We start from the raw sequence: 18,937 nt of genomic DNA on the forward strand, positions 1-18,937 counted from the left end.
ACGTCGGAAATGACATGTTGTACGTAAACTGTATAATCTGATCATGCAAGTAAGGGTACAAAAGTCACATTGTCAGCCATATATAGATAGTCATTTACATAGAGGAGAATGTACAGAATGCACAAAATAGCACTTCTGATGTAGTAACAGCTGTTCAACCCAAGATTCTACATATTCACAATAAGTCATCTTTGAAATATGAGCTTTCCTTGCTTATTAGAGAAAAGATACAGAAAATACATTCATTGAAATCCTAAATGAAGCAAGTGATTTGACGTATCGTAATAAAACCACATTACAAAAAACTATTGGTGTATTTTACTGACAGATAGGTTATGCGGTGAGCCTAAGTTCCCTTTGATACAAGAAGAAATTAAATGATCAGGTATGATTCAGATATTTACGTGATAATATCTATAAAATAGTCCTGATTATGATATAGTGAACATACTACTATATACATATATCATATCATACTATACTATATATGAATGAAATGTAAAAGTAATTTGAACTTACTTTATTTTTGGTCACATCCTACTCTGTATGCAGCAAAAGGTGTGATATATATATATATATATATATATATATATATATATATATATATATATATATATATAAAATAATATTACAAAAGTAAAAAAAACTCTGTTTCTTCTTAGATATTTCATATGTGAAAAAGCAACAGTTCATTCATTACATCATTCATTCATCTTTTGTTATTTGACATAGACATTTCATGTAGACATTAGACTAACAAGTAATTGAATAAACAGATTGTGTAAAGTTAGTTACATTCTAGAACAAGTATTGTTTCTTTGTATCACTAGTAATATATTCTAATAAATATGAATATGGATATGAATATTAAGATCAAAGAATAAGGTATATCATGTGTGAGAAGGTGACAGACAAAGTGCTGAAGTCCCACTGTATCAGCCCCAGATTCCTGACTTACGTGTGGTTCAGTGCGGGTTTGGAGTAGGTTTCAGCCCCAGGTGTGGGTCCTAAGGCTTGTTACTGGCTCATACAAGGTTACATGTTAAGTGTGATGACATGTTACAAGAGTCTAAGTCTACACTACTCTTAAGGCTAGTTCACACCAGCAAAGAGGGGGCGAGTTATGGCAACCTCTGGAGTCGACCCATTCATTTGAGCCTACTCCGGAGGGAGAAGCCACGACAGTCGTAGCAGGCGGATTTTGGCCCGAGAGTGACGCAGCTCCCCGCGTCACTCTCGGTGCCAAAATCCGACCTTCCGCTCCCCGTGTGAACTAACCCTTAGAGTATTATTGGTCTCCTAAAGGAGGAGTGTGAAGAAACAGTTTTTTAAACAAGACACGGTTAGCAAATGTCAGTAAGATGTGGTGTTATTCTAAAAATCATTTGAATCATGAATAAAGTTAGATATTGTGTCTCGAATAAAAGAACACTTTGACAGTTAATAAAGTAATGCTTGATATAAAATGTATATTAAAAAGGACAGTAAAGTGATTGTACATTAAAAGTTATGATTAAGAACAACAACATAGTCACATTGGAACATGTTGATGTTTGGTATATTTGTGCCAAGTTATATCCAAAGAATAATATTGTGATTCTCTATAAAATGGTAATTACTCAAATCACGTCATGTTCCAGAATTATGTTAATTTGTAAAATTAGAAGTTAACTATAGCATATATAGATATAGATATGTTACCCAAAGTATGATAATGTGATTGATGGAAATATGAATATCAATATCGTTATATATCATACTAATATTTGGCATTTAAATGAAAGCTATGGTAAACTATGATATTATAAGGTTAGAAAATCACCTAGTTTGGGTGGAGTATTAGGGAAGGAAAAGTTATCTTCAGTCAAGTCCAGCAAACTATATACTTAAGTTTATGCCAAGGATTGTGTTTATAATTTGATTTTTCATCAGTAACATTTATTACTGAAGTTTGGAATTAATAAGTGATGATTGGACTAAGTTATAAAGATCGTTTTTATCAACATTCTTGTGGAATCCTATCAAGTGCCAAATTTCCAGTGAAAGTTACAACCTAGCACAGATATTGTGTCTGAATGATTGAGGAGACAAATAGCAGGGATATGTGTCAAAATTAACACTCGCAGTGCTGTTCCAGGAGTGTCCCAGCTTTTGCACAATGACAAGTAGTCAAGATAATTATTTGAAAAGTAAACAGAGATGTGTACTATAGCACATATATGAGAAGCAGTACATACTTAACCCACTGGGGATGCTGTGTGAAAATACCTTAAGGACACGGCCTCATTTTTCAAAACTGACATGTGTCATTCTATATGGCAATAACTTTAAGATGCTATAACTTACACAAGTGATTTGGAGATTGTTTTTTGTGATACATTATACTTTGTTTATAAAAAGCCAGGAAATTTTTTTAAAAATTGCAATTTTAATCATGTGAAATGCTTAGACAGATAGTCATACCACCCAAATAGATTAAAGGGGTATTCCCATAACCCTTGTTCACCAACCTGCAGGCTCTGTGCTCTGTTCACTTCCTGGTGTTCTCGACACATTGGTGGGCAGTGTTTCACTTGCTCTGCTATCTGCTATGTTTGCAGTCAGTAATGAGGGATTGGTTGTAAATGCATTACCACAGTATGAAGCTGATGTAGCAGTGCTGGATTTGAGTAATCTTGCAATACATACAGAGGTATGGACTTCTTATCTCAGCCTTTATCAGCCAAATTCAATTAAACCAGAATCAGAAATTCACCTCCCCCCTCCCCTATCTGAGGAGCTCTGTTACTTGACAAACATAAACAGCTCAGAGCTGCTGCTGAGCACTCAGCCCCCCCCCCCCCCCCGAGAGCAGGCAGCTACGTCACTTGGGAACTGAGCAGATAAGCCCAGTGGCCATAGAAACTGAGTGTAAACAATGAAGTGAATGAATTAATTAAGATAGCGGCCAAACAAAGCAGTTTTGATAAAGCAATGTATTTAGGAAAAGTCTTCAATCCACATAAACTAGCAGTATAGATAGGATGCTTTTCATGGGACAACCCCTTTAATAAATATTATCTACCATACCTCTGCTTTATATTAGCATCATCTTACAAGTGTAGCAGTGATTTTCCAGATTTACAAAAAAATATATATATTTTTTTTCAATATACATTAATTTAGCCCTCACATTAATACATTCACAAGGGAGTTAAGGAGAAAAAGCATCTGACTTTTTTTTATCAAATTTCTCCTGAGCACAGACATATCCCACACATAGGAATAAACTGGAACAGCACTGCAAATGTTAATTTTGACACATATCCCTGCTATTAAGATTGTTGACTAAATTTTATTAATTCGTTCTTGGTGGATAAAAAAAAAAAAGAAAAAAAAAAGCAATTCTGACATAGCTTTTTACCTTTTATTTTTTTTTTCCACACAGCATACAGCACAAGTAACATGATACCTTTATTCTGTGGGTTGGTAGGATTACATTGATACCAATGTATATTGTTTGTATTATTTTTGCATCACCATCTTCTGAGATGTGTAAAATTTTTATCTTACTGTTGACAGAGTTGTCTGATGGCTTTTTTTTTTTTGCAGGAAAATCGTAGCTTTTTATTTGCTTTAGTGTATATATGACTTTTTGAACACTTTTTATTGCATTCTTTGTAAAGTGATATGGTGAAAAATCATTTTTCTATATTTATTGAATACAGGCTTTGTTGTTGTTATAACAATATCTTTATAATATGAACTTTATATGGATGATATTATATCTGCACAACATGATGGAAATCTAGGAACTAAAAAACTTTAAGTTAACAAGTCAAGAACTACAATAGTGATCATTCTTGTTAAAACTTATATTATGACCGAAGAAGATAACAAGAAGAAGAGTTCGAGCTGCCCATACAGAGCAAAACAAAGTATAAAAGCCAAGCTTGTGCCTGATCAGGAGATGAGGAAAAGCTGGATTGCAGGGATATGAATGAAGTTTAACAACAACAACAAACATTTGTAATGCACAATTCTCATAATAGATTCAAAGCGCAGTCTGCCCAGCAGCCTAGCGTGACATATTCTAGTACAGAAAGTCCATGTGGCTTATTCCCGTAATAGTTTTCTGTAGTAAATAAATATGTTAGCATCTTTATTCAGTCACGGATTCTTTATATAGGCTATGTTTACAGCTAACTGTTATTTAGTGTATGTCTAAGTAACCAAATTAAGAGATATGGAGCAAGACGACAGGTTTTTCAACATTACAAATTACCGTTACTGTCAGGAACAGAAGTTCTTTTAAGTAAAAATGGACGCTGACCAGGAAAGAGTGACTCAAGCAAAATGGACTGGCACTGACATCTATTGTAGTTTTGGCCCTTCTGATTAAGTAATAATCTTGTGTTGCCATTGCGGTTTTACTATGCTTATTTTTTTAACAGCACACGTCAACCTTTAAAGTGAATTTTTAAGGTAAGGTCTAAATATTATCTACACAAATAATTGATGACGCTAAAGATTGCAACTCACAATCAGTACAAGACCATGAAATCAATGAGTATTAAAGCCTAGATCTTTTTTCAGATTACTTGTGGTTGCCCCTGGGATCAGTTGACGCTCTGTGCTGTACTACATTTGAGGACTAGATAGTTTCTTTATCAGATTACTGAATACTGCCAGGTGTTAATATTACACTTCACAGATTTCAAATCACCAAGGAAGACTTTTAGAGAGACATTGTTTTTCACTGCACACTGATTCAATTTTTGTGCTCTTTTACCTACTGGAGTGTAGGCTTTCAGTTTTGATTAGACACTTGACAATGACGCTTAACACTTCGTCTGCTGTGATAGTCCTTCTACACTAGGCAATGCCGAGCTGTGCACTTTGACGCACTAGTTGGAACATCAGCATCCATCTGGCATCATTGTTATGGCCTGGGGATCTCTGACCATGGACTGGCCCCTGAATGATAACTACTCAATCAGGTTAAAGAAAAAACATACAAAAAAAACCCTGAAGTATGAGCAGTTTGGAATACTAGTGTGGATGCTCCTATACCCTGCCTTGCACAACTAGAAGTAGCCGTGGGCCTGACTAACTTGCCTGAGCAGGTGCGAACACAGCCGGAGAGTAGCTCACCTATAATAGTGAAACTGAAACCCCTGTCTAGTTTCACATTTATGAAGGAGAAGAGGATACAGAAAAAGCCCCCCACAGAGGTCCGACTGGACACGGTGAATATGAGGGAACACAAAGTATAGAATAGAAAATACATGTGAAACACAGGAATACTTAACTACGCAAAGGGATAGGGAAAAACAGAACTTGGTATCACACACAAAAAAATTAACAAAAAATTCCAAACATCCAAGCAGTAAAAGACTGGGGTTCACTGCACCCGGAACAACTATGCTTGGAAATAGAAGCTCAATACTTAGCTGAAGTTCAGGATAATGTGATGCAGGTGAGAAAGCAGGCTTCAGACAAACAGACCACATCTGGAACAAAGGCACCGGCACTGACAAAATGCAAGGCGAAGTATAAATAGCCAAAAGCAGGAGTAAAGAGAAGGCCCATTGGATATCAGAACCACCTGAATAGGAGCCCAGCACAGCACAGAAACTTAACTCTTTCCGAGGCTAAGACACACTAGCAATGGTCAGCAGTGCAGCTCATAGCACAATCCATGCCAGAGCTGCATGCCAGTGTGAACATTCCCCTACTGCGCATTGGACAGTTCATGTGCAGAATGCCGTTCTGACACTCCACACCCTAACCTACCAGGCTGAGATAGAGAATACCGGGTCATAACAATCATCTAATTTATTGAAGGAAAGGCACTACAGAACCATAAATATCTCATGAGAGACGTACAGTGGGGAAAAAAAAAAGATTTAGTCAACCACCAATTGTGCACTTATAAAGATGAGGTTGGACTGTAATTGACATCATAGGTAGACCTCAACTATAAAGCACAAAATGAGAAAGCAATTCCAGAAAATCACATTGTCTGATTTGGAAAGAATTTAGTTGCAAATTATGGTGGAAAATAAGTATTTGGCCAACTACAAACAAGCAAGATTTCTGGCTCTCTTCTTTAAGAGGCTCCTCTGTCCTCCAGGCATTACTTATAGTGATGGCACCTGTTTGAGTTTGTATAAAAGACACCTGTCCACAACCTCAAACAGCCACACTCCAAACTCCACTATGGTGAAGACCAAAGAGCTGTCGAAGGACACCAGAAACAAAATTGTAGCCCTGCACCAGGCTGGGAAGACTGAATCTGCAATAGGCATGCAGCTTGGTGTGAAGAAATCAACTGTGGGAGCAATAATTAGAAAATGGAAGACATACAAGACCACTGATAATCTCCCTCGATCTGGCTCCAGGCAAGATCTCACCTCGTGGGCTCAAAATGATCACAAGAACAGTGAGCAAAAATCCCAGAACCACACAGGGGAACCTACTGAATAACCTGCAGAGAGCTGGGATTAACGTAACAAAGCCTACCATCAGTAACACACTACGCCGCCAGGGACTCAGATCCTGCAGTGCCAGATGTGTCCCTCTGCTTAAGCCAGTACATGTCCGGGCCCGTCTGAAGATTGCTAGAGAGCATTTGGATGATCCAGAAGAGTACTGGGAGCACGTCATATCGTCAGATGAAACTAAAGTAGAACTGGATGGTAGAAACACAACTTGTCATGTTTGGAGGAGAAAGAATGCTGAATTGCATCCAAAGAACACCATACCTATTGTGAAACATAGGGGTGGCAATATCATGCTTTGGGGCTGTTTCTCTGCAAAGGGACCAGGACGACTAATCCGTGTACATGAAAGATTTAATAGGGTCATGTATCGTGAGATTTTGAGTGTAAACCTCCTTCCATCAGCAAGGGCATTATAGATGAAACGTGGCTGGGTCTTTCAACATGGCAATGATCCCAAACACGCGACACCAGGGAGACAAAGGATTGGCTTAATAAAAAGCATTTCAAGGTCCTGGAGTGGCCTAGCCAGTCTCCAGATCTCAACCCTATGGAAAACCTTTGCAGGGAGTTGAAAATCTGTGTTGCCCAGTGACAGCCCCAAAACATTACTACTGTAGAAGAGATCTGCCTGGAGAAATGGGCCAACATACCAGTAACAGTGTGTGCCAAACTTGTGAAGACTTATAGAAAACGTTTGACCTCTGTCATTGCCAACAAAGGATATATAACAAAGTATTGAGATGAACTTTTGTTACTGACCAAATACTTATTTTCCACCATAATTTGCAAATAAATTCTTTCCGAATCAGACAATGTGATTTTCTGGATTTGTTGTCTCATTTTGTCTCTCATAGTTGAAGTCTACCTATGATGTCAATTACAGGATGACCTCATCCTTTTAAGGGGAGAACTTGCACAATTGGTAGCTGACTAAATACTTTTTTCACCACTGTATCTCCACCCGTTTCTAAGCCTAATACATTCTCTAAGCAGAAAGTGAAAAGGAATTTGAGGCGGATATCTTCACTTAGATTCTACTCCACTTTCAGGTCTTATACTTTCCACCAAGGATTATCCTCAGATGAATAGGGTTAATCGGCAGTGTTTTGTGCTGCAAATTCTGTGGCTGAATCACCCATGGAATCTGCAGTTAGATCAAGCAGGATGCTTATTTTTTAGCATGCTGCTTTGGTCTCTGCTTCTCATTAAATACAATGGAGGTAGATTCAGGATGAAATTTGGAGTTAATTTTGAGGTGTGATCCACTTGTGAACTTACCCCTACCTTGCTAGAAGCACCTTCACATTATGAGAGCCTCAGACTTCGCTATAAGCTGCTGAATGGAGACACAAATGCTCTAATTGCTATAAGCTGCTGAATGGAGACACAAATGCTCTATTGCTCTAAGGCAATAAATGGCAAATGGACATTACTTCCCCATTATGACCATTTGCCATATAGTGTTATGTATGATATTGGCCTGCAGGAGCTTTTAGCCGTGTTAGAGGAAGGCTGAAGCAGGAACTATGCTAACACCTGATGCAAAGTCATACTGCAGGACCAATTCATCATGAGGCTGTATGACCATTGAGTCAAAATCCCATGCCTTGTGGAAAAATGTCTTACTTCATTATAGTTGTCATGTACAGCTCCCTTCAGACCACCTGGTTTTCTATGAGAACTGTGCAGGCTGTATTAAAAATACAGAAGGCACGCTACCCTTAACCGGGAAGCTGTAGCCAACTACCAGCTCAATAAAGGCACTGGCCATACCAGCAGTGGTGGAGAAGACAGTGGGCAAAGCCCCTGGAGCTGGAGTCAGCTAAGTTATATCAAGCACAGTATTTGGCAGTTGGACCCTAGTCAGCAATGAAGACAGTAGACAAGTTTCTTATGGAGTTAGACTTGTTTGGAGAGGCCTGCAAGAGAAGGAGAATCAAAGAATACATGCTCTCCTGCAGAGAGTGTGGCAAGAGTTTGGATTATTGGTCCCTGTGCTTATTTCCTTATTCCTTCCAATTTCCTAATATCTCCTGTATCTTAATTTTCTACCAGTATAAACTGTTACGCATACCTGATTGTGTCTGTCTCTATCATGTGTTCCTGCACAGGACACCCTAGTGAGGGACCTCCTATACACACTTTTGGCCGGATATAGAGTGGATCATCTGTGTAACTCAGAAAATGTGAGCTGTATTTACTACTGACAACTTCAGGACTGGTTGTGCCTTACTGAGTCACCAGCCTTATAGATGAAAGTCTTTCATTCTGTCTTTTGTTATTTTTTTTGTTTTTCCTAAAGAACTTTGAAATTATACTAAGGATAAATCTATAAATCTTCATGTTAGAAAAACCCCACAAGTCTTGAGACTACTTGATATGTTTTTTTCTGTGCACTAAATCTTGCTAGGTAACTGCACACACACACCTAAATCACAACGGGTTTGTTTATCTGGCAGCCATGCTTTTGACATTTGTATTATCCAGAATAGACATTGCCAGTATGACATTTTGCCAGCAGCCCATAATAATTTCTCACTACATTGACTGACATTGCTTACTATTACCACTTCAAACCTCTAGATATTTCCGCTGCGTAACTTAGGCATTTGCTTAAAGAAACTGCCAACAGCTTCATATCTCATTTAATATGTGCCTAAAACACTAAATGTGTGCCAAGAAAATGCGATTCCCAAAGACACTAATCAACACATCTTACAAAAGGGTCTAGGAATAGCCATGAAAACGACTAAAATAATTCAGAAATATATTTAACAAAGGTCATTGTTTGCAGTCGTCTAATATTTTCCAATGGTTAGGTTTGTTTTTAACCTGCTAATCTGTATATTCTCTATATATGTCCCAATGCAGGTAGAGAAAGATATACAGTACAATAGCATTATAATGTGAAATGAATAATGAGCACACAAGTTACAAAGGTTGGCCATGTGCTATATATACTTCTTCACTGTTTCTGAAACAAATATGGTCATACAAACTACATGTACATGTGCCCGCCAATAGGTTTGCTGAATTTGGTTCAGAACTTCAATTCCTCATGAAAACAATTAAATACAATATTTTGACATGACAAAACCATTGACAGGTAGCAATTCACAACACAATTACAGGGTGACTGCATCTAGACATATGTAGGATAGATATCTTGTGAAGGTATCATTAAACATGTTTTTGTTGTTTTTGTTTTTAATCTGATCACCTCATGTTACACATATCTAGAAACATCCAGCAAAGAGAAAAGGTGAGGAAGGACAAACCATTTCAAAGTATGCAGCAGGTTAATTGATTATGCTGTATCAAGAGTGTCCTTTACATTGCTTTAGCACGGCTTCGTTAGCCTTCTATGTGAAATTATTCCTCCCATTGTTTACACTTCATTGTCAAGGAACCAGGCCTGTTCTATCTCCTTATCTAGGTTTATAGTAGGGATAAAGTAACTCACTGATTTATGAATAAGACAGGTGCTGAGTTCTCTTGTTATCTCTCTATGCAAACCCAAAACTTACATTGAGTTTACTGCAAGTCCATTGTCTGTCCTTGTAGGATGTAAGTGTCCTCCAAACATGTGTAATGTAATATACATTTAATCTGCATATTTGATTGGCATTATTATAGATTTCTAGTAAACATAATAAATAATCTCTCATGTCTATATCTGCTGAGGTACTCCATAGTGTCCTATTCTTCAAAAAGGCAAAGCCTACCCTCCAGCTTGCTGAAGAGTACAGAAAATTAGAAGAAGAGACAGCAGGCAAACTGCCGAGTCAGGGAGATTGGAATATCCTTATAAATATTTTCTATATGTCTGCATAAATTTGACTTAAACCTAAATGAGTTTTTTATAGAAGAAGATGATCTAATATCAGATATCTTTTAATTTCAGCATCTAGTGTAAACCCTTTGTTCAACAATAACTACATCTAAACATTTCCAGTTGATTAGTCCTGCACATCGATAGCCCATTCTTTTGTTGAAAAGAGATTCAACTCTATTGTGTGAGTGGGTTTTCCGCCATGCTTGTTTCTGGTCCTTCAAAAACATTTCTATTGGATTAAAGAGAGTCTACCATCTCCCCAAGTATATTCAACTGCTGCCACTTTATTACAGAGCATATTACAGTGATAAACAGCATACCTTTGTTATATATGTCACTTTTTTAGATTTGGAGAAAAACAAGACTGAAGTCTTATGTAAGTGTGGCAGTTGGTGCACTGGGGGTGGGTTTTCAGTCCTGAGAGCACTGCTTTTGATGCTTAACCCCTTAGCGACCCTTGACGTAACTGTACGTCATGGGTCGCATGGGGATGTATGGAGCGAGCTCACACGCTGAGCTCGCTCCATACACGGCAGATGCCGGCTGTATAATACAGCCAGGACCTGCCACTAACAGCAGCGGTCGGTGCCCAAGCCGATCGCTGCTGTTAACCCTTTACACCCTGCGGTCAAACGTGACCGCAGTGTGTAAACGGCGCCGGCGGCATGGGCGCCGCCATGTTTCGCCGATCGCCGCCCTCCTGAACGTCACAAGAGGGCGGTGATCGGTTGCTATGACAGCCGGAAGCCTATTGAAGGCTTCCAGGCTTGTCTCTGCCCGAGGTCTATTAGACGATGCCAGAGGCATCGTCTAATAGAAGTGCTGCGATTTTCCTATTCACTGCAATACTGTAGTATTGCAGTGAATAGTATGAGCGATCAGACTCCCTAGGTTTCAAGGTACCTAAGGGGTCTGATCATAAATGTAACAGAAGAAAAAAAAAAGTTTTTAAAAGTATTAAAAAAATAAAAAAAATATAAAAGTTCAAATCACCCCCCTTTCCCTAGATCAGCTATAAAAGTAATTAAAGAACATTAAACATAAACATATTAGGTATCCCTGCGCTCCAAAATGCCTGAACTATTAGAATATTAAAACATTTATCCCGTACTGCGAACGGCGTAGCGGCAAAAAAAATAAAAACAGCCAAAAAGCGTTTTTTTCAACACTTTGCCTCCTATAAAAAATTGAATAAAAAGTGATCAAACCATCGGATCTTTTCCCAAATGGTATCAATAGAAACGTCATCTTGTCCCGCATAAAAAGACACCACAACCAGCTCCATACATGGAAATATGAAAAAGTTACAGGTGTTAGAACATGATGACACAAATTTTTTTTTCTATTTTGCAAAGATTATTATTTTTTTAAAAGTATCAAAAAATTTCAAATACTATATAAATTTGGTATCACCGCGTTTGTACTGACACGTAGAACACAGGTAACATGTCATTTGTACCAAACAGTGAATGCTGTAAAAATTAAACCCATAAGAAAATGGCGCAAATGCATTTTTTCTCCAATTGCGCCTCATTCTGAATTTTTTTCCAGCTTCCCAGTACATTGAACAGCATATTGAATGGTGCCATTACAAAGTACAATTTGTCCCGCAAACAATAAGCTATCATGTGACTCTGTGACCTGAAAAATGAAAAAGTTATGGCTCTTGAAATGTGAGGAGGGAAAAACGAAAATGCGAAACCAAAAAATGGCCTGGTCCTTAAGGGGTTAAATAGGATAGTGTAGTCATAGCAGTGGGAGGCACAGGCAGAAAATGTGCTGCTAGGTTCATACTCGCATCATTTCTCCATTGTTTGGGTCTGTATAGTGGAGAGCTGGACTACTAAAATGGAGCATGACCCAATTTTCTTGAGATTCAGCTCACAAACAGGTGTTCTGACATTTCATTTTAGAATGTACTACTATAATTCAGAATTAAGTGGGAAAGATTTTTGAAGCCTGTTGTTATTAACATCAGTCTTCATAACCATATCTCCAGCTGAAGGTGTGCCTCCTCATTGTTCCATCAATGATGGCAAGCTGTCCTGGTCCAGATGCAACACAACAGGCCCAAACCATCACATTTCACAGGTGGCATGAGGTTTTTGTTCTAAAATACAAGGCCTTCTTTCCTTCAAACATAAACCAAAAAGATAAACATAAACCAAAAAGCTCCATTTTGGTTTTCATCCGCAAAAAAATTTGTCCAGGTGATCTTTCTCAAACTGCAGATGCAAAGCAGTTTAAGGGCCCATGCACATGGACATGCGCACTATTTTTTGCATAATATACGTGTAAAGAATACATGTGTAAAAATCAGACTCCCATTGACTTCAATGACATTTTTTACACATGTAAAAAACGCACCAAAAAATGGTCCAAAAAACACGCATTTTTTTACATGTGTAAAAAATGTCATTGAAGTCAATTGGAGTCTGATTTTTACACATGTATTGTTTACACATGTATTATGCCAAAATGAGCGTGCGTATACTCCGTTTACACGTTCCCTTATTTTGGAGAGATGTGGCTTTCTTCTTGCAATCCTACTGTGCATGCTATTGTTGTTCTGTGTCCTGATGGTGGACTCATAAACATTAACTTTAACCACTGAGCCAAGTGTGGCCCAATGCTCTACAAAGTATTGATATTGGGGGGGCTGAATACTTTTGCACGTCACACTTTTAAGATTTTTATTTGATTAAAATTATGAAAACCATGTCTCATTTACATTCCACTTCACAATTATCTGCTACTTTGTGTTGATCTATTACTTAAAATTATAGATGAGCGAACAGTGAAATGTTCGAAGTTCAATTTGAGTAAGCCACTCAATATTCGACTGTTCGATCGAACATCGAACCCCATTATAGTCTATGGGGAATAAATACTCGTTTAGGGGGAAACCACTATTCGACTCAGTAGAGTCACCAAGTCCACTATGACATCCCAGAAAATGATGCCAACACCCTGGAATGCAATTGGGACAGCAGGGGAAGCATGTCTGGGGGCATCTAACATGCCCAAGTCACTGTATTACGTCGGGATCCCTGTCAGCTTGTGATATGCGGGAGCTGACTTTTTCCCATAGGAATGCATTGACCAGTGTTGATTGGCTGAATGCCATACAGAGTACCATTTTTGTTGATTTGGTTGTCTTTATCTACTTTTCGAAGTTGGATAAAAAAATCTAATGCAACTTTAGGTTAAATCTATGCAGAAGTATAGAAGCGTTCATAAACTTTCTTGTTAAAAATTTACAGTAACAACCTACATTAGTTCAATTCCACATGAATTTAATATGATTGTACAAAGGGTGTTAAGGGTGACAATCTTGGATCTAATGGCATGAAGTAACAACATCATGAATATCAGCGCCTCTTTTAACCAATAAACTTCTGAATTTTTCAGCAAATTGATCAGCTTCTCTATTACTGGCGGCATAGTCATAGGGTTTGCAGAGGTAGCAGTCACATTGAACCCTGGTGCCTGAGGCAGCTATTTCTACTGAAAGAACATTTATGGTGAATGTGACTTGAATGTTTTATTACAGTTAACAGAGTATCAAAGTAATGAAGGTGCATTTAGAAAAGTTTAGCCTGACTTTATCAGATATCAATCATCATTTGCATATTTATGCGCACTATTTTCTTTTCCTTTTTTTGTAGATAATCTGAATGAATACTAATATAATATATATAATATTGTGCTTGGGAATTTATGAGACCAATCCAAAAGTGATTGAGAGTAGCCGCATAAAGTTCTTGTGTGGGAGCTAATGGCCAGTGTGTATAAGAATAAGTCAGCTTTCAGCCACACAAAAACACATAGTGAGCAATGATCATTATTTACAATTTACTACTTGACAGGTAAACCGAAAGGATCTCGGCTGACCTTACTTTCAATATAAAATATTTAATAGCAACTATCTTGTGTTTATGGATGATGTCTCAAATTTATGGCCTAAATATATGTCCAGTATAAAAAGGTCATTAAATAAAGATCAAAGAGTCCAAATCTCATTTTCGCTCTACTTCAAGGACATAATAAAACACGAATGGCCACTTGTTCCAGTAACAATGGAATTTTCACACCCGATTGTATGGAACAATGAAGCAAATGCTCTAAGGATTATTCTAGAATACATTTTTAAAAGTGAATCCTAAATAGAACAGATTATCATTTTAGGTGGATAATGCAAATAACATTGAAGTAATCAATACTTTTCCTATGTCTCTTAACTGACCAGAGATGACTTACCTTCTTACTAATAGCTAACCAAAGAACCCATAAACTTTATATTTCTAGGTGGTCCGCTCCTTACTCTGCAAGGACATATGTTCTAGTGAAGTTAAAGAGGACCTTTTAGGACCTCAGGCACCTGTGGTTTTATACACCACTAGAAAGCCAACAGTGCGCTGAATTCGGCTTTCCCGTTCTGTGCCCCTGGTGAAGAGCTGTCGGTGCAATTACTGTAACTCCACTGTCAGAAGGGTCTGTGAGGAACGCCCCTCCTGAGAGTAGAGTCCATCGCGCTCTACTGTCAGAGGGGGCGTTCCTTACCACCCAACAATGACACCGAGCGGTGAGGAACACCCCCCACCTCCAGACAGTACTCATTTATAGACTAGTACTTTGGGGAGGCATTCCTAAGCCCTCAGCGTCATCACTGGGTGGTAAGGAATGCCCCTTCTGACAGTACAGCACTATGGACTTTACTGACAGGAGGGGCGTTTCTCACACACTGTCAGGAATTCAGCACACTGCCGGCTTTCTAGCGGTATATAAAATCACATGTGCCCAAGGACCTGAAAGGTCCTTTTTAAGCAACTCCAAGAGGTTGTGCTGTTGAAAGAACAGAGAGCTGGCTGTTGCAACAGCTGGATAGAAGACAGGGTTACTTTATTACCACCCCTGCCTTCCTGATCGCTGTGTACTTATCACTTGTAAAGAGGAAAATAGAATTATATACAGATGACTAGAGTGGGGCTGGTAGGTATGGCCCATTTTCCGAAACTTTTGACTCAAAGATGTGTCATACAAGAGTACTCTGAAGTCAAGGAATTCGTACAAATAGCATTTAGGTCTATGCTGGAAAAGAGGATAACCTTGTATTATGCTCTCATGTAGGGGTCCCAGGTATACAGGACCTAATTGTCCATGATATTGACCCATCTCTGGTATCATCTCTGGTACAATCTCTGGTATCAATTGCTGGGTCTGTACAAACAGATTCTAGTGACATTTCATGTAAATCTCTCCAACTAGAAGATCTGTCTTTATGCAACAAGTATGCATAGGGCACAGTGGCTCACAGATGATTTGACACAAAAAGCACATCAATTTCCCAATTTGGAAACCTGTAATCTTTTTGGCCCAGAGTTTATGCAGGATGTTTTGATCTGGTATAGGTCTAGAAATTCATTTTCTGACTCTAAATAGGTTTTTCCAAATAAACCACCTTTTCGTTCAGAGGGTCATCTTAATAAGTCCCAGGTGAGCAAATTTCCAAGCCACCACCAGGTTGGGAATGCCATATGTTCCCTGTAAGAGAATTGGATGGTTCTATCCAGCTGCTGCTCTATGTCAAACAATATATGAAAACAAAGTAGTTTCATTTGAAGAATATCTCCAAACTTATAAAGAAGAGTCTTTCTTCTCAAAATAGATTTAGAAGATGCCTACCACACCATTTATATTGCACCAAAATACAAACACCTATTCCAGCTGATATAAATTCAGGTGGAAAAACAAGTTGCTCCATTACCATATCAAGGTTTTTGGTTTATCCGTTTCCTGAATAACAAAACAGCAGTTGTTTCCCATTTTCATTTAGAAGGTATTTCATGGACGATTTACTAGTATTCTGTGCAGTTCAAAAAATCTTCTACAATCCAAGAGATCTGATTTTAACCCTGTAGGATGATACAGGCCTTATGGTCAATTTAGAAAAATCTGTTCTGCATGCAACAAACTCCCTGTTTATCCTGGGATTCAACCTGGACAATATATCATTCTCAATGAGTTTCCCTAATAAAGTGGAATGGTATAATGGCTTGAGTTGAAGAAATCCTTGATTTAATGTCAGTTGTCAGTGACACAGTTGGCAAACCTCATATGCAAAGCAGCTGCCCTTCAACCAGGTTTTAAAGCCACACCATTCCTGTGCAGAGAAATGCAACTGTGGTTGTCTTCTCTCTTACAAGACTGTTTTGGCTGGAACTGGGTTGTTTATTTTATTAGTTCAGTGGTAAAAGAATTAAATGCAATATTATTTCTTTCCATCCAGTCTCAGATGCTATTGGTCTACCCCTTGCAGAAAAACACAAAGAATCAGGCAGTATGGGGAAAGTAGTCATACACCAAATCATGCCTCTGTCAGGAGTGTCTCTTCAGCTGCTGCCGCTTTAAGGTTGCTGTGGCAACTTAGGACACTTGTATTCTTCCATGCCTTGACCAATTAGCAGCTGAAGAGACCTTTATAAACCACTCCTTTATTCATGCAGGTGCTGACTAAAATGTTTGCCTCCTAGTTTGGCTCTCATCTTATCTGTGACTACCTGTTTCATTACTGACCTCTAGCTTGTTCCCTGGATTCCTCTTTCACTTATTGATTCTGTTGTGATGTTCCTGGCTGGATTTTTTCTCAACCTTTTCAAGCCAAGTACCCCCAATTTCAAGTGAGGAAGAAAAATTGGTAGGCAATTAACCCTGAACCAATGCCTTCTGATGCCCATATCATCGTAATCAGAGTGAGCCATCAGACAAAGTTTCCATTTAATGCAGAGAGGACATCATAAAAAACATAATGCAAAAAACTTTGATCGAATTATTGGTTATTTCACACAGACCCACCAAAAAGTACAAAGTGTAGAATCAAAGATTTACAGCACTATGGGTCAAGCAAAGAATAAGCCCTTACATAGATATGTTGATATTAAAATAAAAAAGTTATACATTTTGGATGGCGGTATAGGAAAATATGAAAACCTTCGCTAGACATTAATGTACAAACTACCCTGCTTCCTTAACGGGTTTATCCACCTTTTAAAATTGATCTATCCTGAGACTCCCGCAGATCAGCCATTTCCCAGAGCGGCTCATTGTACTGTTTACTTGACATACTTTTAATAGCTAATAATGTCGTAGTGTCCCATCTACACTCACCGGCCACTTTATTAGGTACACCTGTCCAAATGCTCGTTAACACTTAATTTCTAATCAGCCAATCACATGGTGGCAACTCAGTGCATTTAGGCATGTAGACATGGTCAAGACAATCTCCTGCAGTTCAAACCGAGCATCAGTATGGGGAAGAAAGGTGATTTGAGTGCCTTTGAACGTGGCATGGTTGTTGGTGCCAAAAGGGCTGGTCTGAGTATTTCAGAAACTGCTGATCTACTGGGATTTTCACGCACAACCATCTCTAGGGTTTACAGAGAATGGTCCGAAAAAGAAAAAACATCCAGTGAGCGGCAGTTCTGTGGGCGGAAATGCGTTGTTGATGCCAGAGGTCAGAGGAGAATGGCCAGACTGGTTCGAGCTGATAGAAAGGCAACAGTGACTCAAATAGCCACCCGTTACAACCAAGGTAGCCAGAAGAGCATCTCTGAACGCACAGTACGTCGAACTTTGAAGCACATGGGCTACAGCAGCAGAAGACCACACCGGGTGCCACTCCTTTCAGCTAAGAACAGGAAACTGAGGCTACAATTTGCACAAGCTCATCGAAATTGGACAATTGAAGATTGGAAAAACGTTGCCTGGTCTGATGAGTCTCGATTTCTGCTGCGACATTCGGATGGTAGGGTCAGAATTTGGCGTCAACAACATGAAAGCATGGATCCATCCTGCCTTGTATCAACGGTTCAGGCTGGTGGTGGTGGTGTCATGGTGTGGGGAATATTTTCTTGGCACTCTTTGGGCCCCTTGGTACCAATTGAGCATCGTTGCAACGCCAAAGCCTACCTGAGTATTGTTGCTGACCATGTCCATCCCTTTATGACCACAATGTACCCAACATCTGATGGCTACTTTCAGCAGGATAATGCGCCATGTCATAAAGCTGGAATCATCTCAGACTGGTTTCTTGAACATGACAATGAGTTCACTGTACTCCAATGGCCTCCACAGTCACCAGATCTCAATCCAATAGAGCATCTTTGGGATGTGGTGGAACGGGAGATTCGCATCATGGATGTGCAGCCGACAAATCTGCGGCAACTGTGTGATGCCATCATGTCAATATGGACCAAAATCTCTGAGGAATGCTTCCAGCACCTTGTTGAATCTATGCCACGAAGAATTGAGGCAGTTCTGAAGGCAAAAGGGGGTCCAACCCGTTACTAGCATGGTGTACCTAATAAAGTGGCCGGTGAGTGTATGTTACCAATACCCGTTGCTACTAAGAGTACAGAGAGTGAGTAGTACAGTACCTGGCATGTAAACCATCTCAGGATCTAATATATATGATCTTGGAAACTATCTTAAGGATAGAACACTAATATTAGTTATTTTTTCTGTACACCAAAAGAACCTAAGTATCTGCTAAGCAACAAAGCTTCCCTTTCAACGTCTTTATCTAAATATGAAATTCTTGATTTATACAAGGAGATTT

The sequence above is a fragment of the Leptodactylus fuscus genome, chromosome 4 (genome assembly GCF_031893055.1).
Source record: "Leptodactylus fuscus isolate aLepFus1 chromosome 4, aLepFus1.hap2, whole genome shotgun sequence".
NCBI classification, from domain to species: domain Eukaryota; kingdom Metazoa; phylum Chordata; class Amphibia; order Anura; family Leptodactylidae; genus Leptodactylus; species Leptodactylus fuscus.